The sequence below is a fragment of the Diorhabda sublineata genome, chromosome 8 (assembly GCF_026230105.1).
Source record: "Diorhabda sublineata isolate icDioSubl1.1 chromosome 8, icDioSubl1.1, whole genome shotgun sequence".
NCBI lineage: Eukaryota > Metazoa > Arthropoda > Insecta > Coleoptera > Chrysomelidae > Diorhabda > Diorhabda sublineata.
Window position 1 is genome coordinate 12141635 of NC_079481.1, and position 8103 is coordinate 12149737.

Consider the following 8103-nt stretch of genomic DNA (forward strand, 5'->3'; position numbering starts at 1 on the left):
CACTATTCATTAAGCTTCAACGGATCCAAAACAAATGTTTAAGACTTGCACTAGGAAAAGGACGCTATAGTAGAATCGCTGATCTCCACGAGGAAGCGAATATCGAGGCGATCCAAAACTTTATTGTTCAGAATTCAAATAAATTTTACAAAGATAAATTGACGTCACCATTAGTACAAAATGTGACGGAGAAAAGAGCCAGAGATAACCCCAATCTGAAACATGGTCTACTTCATGATAAACTACCTTTATTTCTAGAATAAAGATAGGAACACAGTAAACATAATCATATAAATAACCTTGTTTTTTGAATAATTTTTTCAAGGACACTAATCGTAATTGTAGAGCTACCTGAAAATTCTGAAATTCAACTCATTACCGTTATTTTTAAACAAATCATAAACATCTGATAATGACAATAGGAAATGTCAAGGAGCAGATGGAAATGTCAAATCAAATCAATCAAGATGAATAACAGATGATAAATAGTGCGGCTTGCACCAGCCTAGGCGCGTGAGACCTCTTCATGAAGAGAAGGCACATGCTGAAACGTGAGAGAAGACTTAACATCGTTTATTACTGTATATTTTCATTTGTTATTTCATGTACTGTACATATTTTGTAAATAAAATTTTTGGTATTTGGTATTTGGCTAACTACTGTATTTACGAACATTAACATCGATGGTTCGAATCCCCAGCAATTTTTATAAAAAAATTAATATCAAATGTTACGTCACGACTATGTGACGTCACGAGTCGATAACCGGTACGTCACGACGATGTGACGTCACGAGTATACAGATATTTTCCCTATTACTTGAAGCCGCTAAATAAATCACCGAAGGTGGAAAATCAATTTTTAAAAAACTTTATTTATTACTTTACACTTAAAAAAAACTCCCGACAATAAAATTTACGTTTTCTTATATGACAACTAACTGACTGACTAATTAACATGTCTCTTTTATTTATACATAATGTGTACGTTATGATAAGCGAAATTTTATAGTGTCGTCAGCTTCTTCTATATGGGGTTCTTGGAAATGAGTGCCATAACTCCTCCCTCCTGAAGTTTCAGCTTCCATGGGGTGCAGCTAAGGAAGGTGAACATCTTCGGGTTGATTTTCTTGGATTGGTTTTTTGCGTCGAATTATTTTAAGGGCCCAGTATAAACATAGAAAGGTTAGGAGACAATAAATTATTATCGTCCAAGTGCTTGGAATATAGGAAGGTGTATAGTTCTTAAAATTTGGAGTATTTCTGAAAATTCTTTCTCGGAGGGTGTTGGGTATCCAGTATTTTCACCACTTATATCTTGTAATCAACTATTTTACATACATAATGCACATGGAATCAGGAAGTGATATAACTTGGTTTGGCAGAAACACCTACAATCGATGATATGCAAGTTCGAGTTCGAAGTCTTTTACTGGGGAAGTGCATCATGGAGGGCTTTGATTTCAGGTGGGTCCGACGTAAAAAAGGGAGTTTCCTTTGTTGATGATGATGATGATGCGAACGACCAATAAGGTGCTTCACAGAATAATGGAACACCGAAAAGAGTCAACATAGTGGGCATTCAAAGGCAGAAACGTTTAATAATCTAGCCTAACCAAGAGAAACCAAAGCATATTTCATATACATATATTACACATTTAAATATTACTTATTTAAATTGAACATAGTGTATATCTCTTTCCTTACTGTCCGAGGGAAGTGTAAGTGTCTCACTCGTTTCCCTCCACTACCACTTCCCAGGCATAAGAGGTGCAGCCATCTCGCAGTGAAAATTCAAATGGAGCTTAAAATAGTTTCGAAATTAAATTCCCAATTCGATCAATAACTCACACCCACCACTATGCATTATACATACGAAATTTTATCAGAATCCTACGGGGGCGGTATACTAAAAATGAGACAAAAAGGAGCTACACAACTATGCAATATCATAAGTGATGCGATACATTTTCGTTGAGTGTATTTACTCAATAAATGGACGTTGCAATAATGCTGGATATTAATTGTATCAGATTTTATCTATTCATTATTACTCAATAAATACGTTGAAATTTAATTTTCCGATAACAAATATTTTGTAACTAATTATTTCAGAGAAAATTTATTCTCCAGTTTTTCATTGTAGGGAATTAGGACAGATTCTTACACGAGTCATCTTCATATACTAGAGATATATGTTGTTAGACGCGAAATAAATCACCGAAGGTGGAAAATCAATTTTTAAAAAACTTTATTTATTACTTTACACTTAAAAAATTCCCGACAATAAAATTTACGTTTTCTTATATGACAACTGACTGACTAATTAATTAACATGTCTCTTTTATTTATACATAATGTGTATGTTATGATAAGCGAAATTTTATAGTGTCGTCAGCTTCTTCTATATGGGGTTCTTGGAAATGAGTGCCATAACTCCTCCCTCCTGAAGTATCAGCTTCTATGGGGTGCAGCTAAGAAAGGTGAACATCTTCGGATTGGTTTTTTGCGTCGAATTATTTTAAGGGCCCAGTATAAACATAGAAAGATTAGGAGACAGTAAATTATTATCGTCCAAGTGCTTGGAATATAGGAAGGTGTCTAATTCTTCAAATTTGGAGTATTTCTGAAAATTCTTTTTCGGAGGGTGTTAAGGTCATCTAGGTCTATTTTTGGAAGGCTAAAATTAGGAATCTTGTTAATGACATTTTCATGATTGGGTATGTACAATCTTGGGATAAAAATGGGTTGGCTTTCAGCTTCTATCGGGCCATTATTTATTATAACTTCGGAATTTATGGTAATTTGACGGGATGCTGGGATAGTGGCTAGGTAGGTACCAATGTAGTTGAGGATTTCTTCTTGTTGGTAACAGCTTAATCGGATGTTTGTGTTCTTGGGAAGGACGACGATCCACTGGTTTGATTCTTCGAGTCTTTTTGATAATATTTGAGAGTTACTTAGGAGCATCTGACGGCAGGTGGAAGTGGTCTTGAGGTTTAGAAGTTGAACTTCACATGGACTGTTGGAGTCAACTCGATGTAAGTTCATCTCTTGACACATATATTCTTGTCTAGCTAATTTTACGCATGGTTCGTCCAAAAGTTTGTAGTACAATTCATTTTTTAATAGAAATTTATTTTGAGGAATGATAACCTTCAACTGACTCTCACTCTGAATTGGTATGGGATACAAATGATAAAGTTCGAAATCAAAAGCATAGGCTACAGGTACATGTAAAATATATGTGATTTTGTTGTTTCTTATGTAATAGGAGACTTTTATTAAATTTTCAAAAATTGGAATATTGTTTATCTTTAGTTTTATAGGCACTCGATCTTTATTGACATTACTGTATAGTTTTTCCAAAAGTTTGAACAATTCACTAGGTTTTATTGTACTTGGGTGCATGATCCCAACTTTTGCAAATGATACTGAATTTTCTATATCTTGTAATATTGAATTTAATATTTCGTACAAATTCAAGATTTGGAAGATTACGTCTCTTATGGAGGCAGTTGTCTCAAAGCTAGATTGATTTCCTATATATGAATCAATTGATTCCAATTTGCGTTGTAATATAAATTGATTTTGATTTATTTGTTGAATACTTTTATTAAAATTGTCTATTAGAGATATTGCTACGGAATTTTGAGTTTTAATTTTATCACTTAATTGATTTTGGTTTTGTTGAAGTTGTCTAATAAGGGTGTCGTAACGTTCTCCGTCATTAGAGTCTAAGTTTCCACTAATAGTTTTGAAAATTGAACCGAGTCCATTGATTAACCCTCGTTTGGTTCTGTTTTCGTGAGGTAGTAATTCTGCTAATTTTGTTTCTATTTTTCTTTCCGCAAATTTTAAGAAATGTTTGTGACTAGTTATTTCATTTTGACAAATTTTGTTTTTGATTGCAGTATCAAGAATTAGTATTTGCTTATTTTTTAAATTTTGAAATTGTGTGACTATGGGATTTATATCATAATAATAAAATATTGAGTGATAGTATTCGGTTACTTTTACGGTGCCAAGTTTCACGGGTAATAGACCAGAGTTATCTTGGAGGTTTCTAAGTGTAATTATTTCTTTGAATCCGAGGATTCCGGGTAACCTGAAATGATAATTACGTGTCAAATGAATATATTCTTTTTAAAGGCCGTTTTATGTTACTCATATGAATTTTTCCGTGTTTTGCCGTCGAGACTACTTTCCGTTTGGTATTTACTGATTTGATACTAACCGGTTTATGAAATTTGTTTGCGTTTTTCTGTCTCTTTTTCTTTTTTATAAAAATCTTTTGGTTTGCTACAAATATTTCAGGACCTTCTCGATTTTTATTTATTATTTCTAATCGATTGTCTTTTTGATTAGATAAATCAGCATTGATTTTGGCATACAATAATTTGGAACGTACTTTATGTTTATTAACATAGTCATTGATTAGAAGTTTATCGATCTCGATATCGAATGGATCATTGTCAGTAATATGTCCGTTAATTACATCCATTGGTTTCGATTTAGTAGCCGAATGTAATGTATTATTATATGCTAGTATAGCATTTGTCATTTTAGTTTCTATAGATGTGTTGGAAAATCCTTCTGAATTTAACAGTCTTAAATGCTCTATTATCGTTGAATGAAATCGTTCTATAATTCCGTTCGATTGAGGGTGATCAGGGGAACAAAAATGAATTTTCATTTTATGTAATCCTAGTAATTCTGTAATTACCGTATTTTTGAATTCTGTGCCATTATCGCAAATAATTTGATTTGGTATACCGTGATGGGAAAAGTATTTTATCAATTTGTTCGCTATTTCTATGCCAGAAAGTGTATTTAACTGGTATGCTTGGGCATATTTAGAAAAACTATCAACTATCGTTAAAAATTTTGAGTTTTCAAAAGTGAAGGAATCTATGTGGATGATTTCGAATGGTTTATTCGCAGTCGGTGTCAAATTCATTTTTAAATTTACAGGATGCCTATCATATTTGCACTGTTGGCATATTTCACACTCGTTAATAAATGTTTGAATAGATTTTTTCATTTCCGGCCAATAATACCTTTCTTTGATTCTTTGAAGGGTTTCATTAATTCCGCGGTGGTTTGATTTACTTTCATGATAATTTTTTATTATTTCTTTGATATCGTCCTTGTTTGTGACATCTAGCAATTTTATGGTACATCCTTTTAGTTTTATAGATGATGACTTGAAATATTTTTGTAAGCAAACTGAAAATGGTTCGTAAAGGCTAGGATCTTCGAAGTATAGATGATATTGAACATTTGGAATTATATATTCTTTAATAAGATTGATTACATCATTTTCAAAATTATTTTTAGATAGCTGAACTAGGAACCGTTGTTTATTGCCGAATAAAACGATTCTTTTTATTTTTGCGGGTGAATGTAAAACTGATTTAAGGAATATTTGATTTTTGCCATAATTAACAGCACATTCAATCGACGGTATGCCTATAATTGGATTTTCATCATAATTCGAATGTATTGTATCTCCGCTATCAGTTACATCTTTATTTTGTTGGTCACTAGAGTTTTCCTGAATGTCGTCTTCTGCAATTGTTTCTTCAATGTTGACTATCATTGAGAAATCGTCATTGTCTTGTAAGATATTGTCGATCGTGGTGTCGTTTATTTGTTTATTGGTAATTGGTGAAGGGGTATTTAAGGTTTGATTCGTTTGTTTTGACGTACTAGGGTTATTGTAATAATTTGAAGTTTCGCCTAAAATTTCATCGACATTTTTCCAAAATGTCTTATCATTCCAAAATGAATTGGTATCTTTGGTATGGAGTTCTATTCGCGATAAACCATCTACATTATTTGATTTTCCTTTTCTATAGAAAATTTTATAGTCAAATTCTTCTAATTTAATTCTCCAACGAAGTAATTTGGAATTTGGTTCTTTTAAAGAGTTTAACCACACGAGAGGTTTATGATCTGTTATTATATTGAACTGACGGCCATATAAATATGGACGAAAGTATTTTGTTGCCCAAACAATAGCAAGTAGCTCCTTCCTATTGTAATATTGGTTCGTTAGTCAATAGAGTTTTACAATTCTCAAAACATGTCAAGTATTCGTTGTTAAGTTCAATTTTTGCACCTTTTTTTAAACATTTCGTGAAAGGTTTGGTTAGTCGTGCAAAGTCTTTTATAAAACGTCTGTAGTATCCAAGTAATCCTAAGAATCCTTTGAGTTGCTTGGGTGTTTTAGGAATTGGATAGTCAAGTATTGCTTGAATTTTTTCAGGGTTTGGCTTAACTCCAACTGGCGTAACCACGTGGCCTAGATAAGCGACTTCTTTCCTTAGGAACTCCGATTTATCCAGCTGAACTTTAAAGTTTGCTTCTCTGAGTCTTTGGAAAACCGTTTTTAAGCGTTCTAAATGTTCTTGTAAGGAGGTTGAATACACAATAATGTCGTCTAGGTATACAAGGCACATCTCGTTTTGTATACCTCTTAATATATTATCGCAACACGCTGGAACGTTGCTGGCGCATTTTTCAATCCGAAAGGCATGCGCAGAAACTCCCAATGGCCATTTTCGGTGTTGAATGCTGTTTTTTCAATGTCCTTTTCTTCCATCTCTATTTGATGGAACCCACTAGCTAGGTCAATTGTAGAAAAGTATTGACAATTTCCTAATTTACTAAGTAGTTCTGTAATATTTGGTAGTGGGTATCGATCCTCTATAGTCTTCTCGTTTAATTTTCTATAGTCGATGACTACCCTCCATTTTTGTTGATTACTGGCATCTAATTTTTTGCTTACGACCCATATAGGGAAAGACCAGGGTGAATTTGAAGGCCTTATAATATTAGAATTTAGCATCTTTTGAATTTGATTAGCAACTTCTTGCTTATGTATGAAAGGGTACTGATAAGTTTTTGAATATATAGGTATTTCGTCTGTTGTTCGTATGTTATGTTTAATTTTATTTGTAAACGATAGTGGTTCGCCCTCTTTATAAAATATATCGCTATATTCTTGACAAAGTTTTAGTATTTTTTCCTTTTCTTCTTTGTTCATGTGATCCGTTCTAATTTTGTTAAGGTCTAATGGTGTATTGTGTGAGTCAATATTATTTAGGTCAACGTTTTGTAATTCGTTTTCGTCAAAGCTTTCTACTTGAAATGGTTCTGAAAAATCTAATGATACGGTACTGTCGGATTTATTTAATATTGTTGTTAGAGCATATCCATTTCTTGCAGTAGTAAGACATTGTGGGATTTCACAGTTATAAAAATTTTGATAAGGTACAATAATATCTCCATGAGTGACACTTGTTTTTATTCTAACAACTTGTTGTGTTCTAGGGGATACAGTTACAAGATTAAGGTCAACGTTAACTTCGTGATAATGTAGTTTTATTTTACTAGAAGGAGTGATAAGAAATCCTTCTTGGAAATTTAATTTTGCTTGTAATATCTTTAAATTGTCTAATCCTATAAGTCCATCAAAAACATTATGAAATTTGAAAAGATAAAATTTTAATTTTGTTGGACTCGGGAGTTTAAATATGTTTGAGGCCGGAATGTCGGCTCGATATTTATGGGCAGACTTTTGGATACTGTTGTTACTACGAAAGGGTCATTTTTAATTTCGCTAGAATAGTATTTAAAAGCCAAGTCGGGATTTATAAATGATCGACTTGATCCGGTATCTACGAGAAATTTTAGATTATATTCAGGTAAAATGATATAAGGTAATTCACTTGATTTGACGTTATTAAAAGGTATTATGATAGGATTGTTATTTATAGGCGAATTTTCCGAGGCACTTAACGAAAATTTTCGTTTCTATCTACTCTATCGTCATTATTAGAATTAGAATTATTTAGGTAAAGTTGATCAGTAGTATGATCAGAATCATCATAATTATTATTCAAATATTCCCAATTTTCGGTATCATAGTTTTCTTGAATATCGACGTTATATAATTCTTCAGAAGTATAGTTCGGCCTTTTAGATTGTCTAAAATTATTTGTAGATGGCGGCGGCCTTTTATATATTCGTTGATTTTGAGTATTTGAAGCGGTAGCTCGCGTGCTAATGGACATAGGTGTTGGCTTAGGAAAGTTTG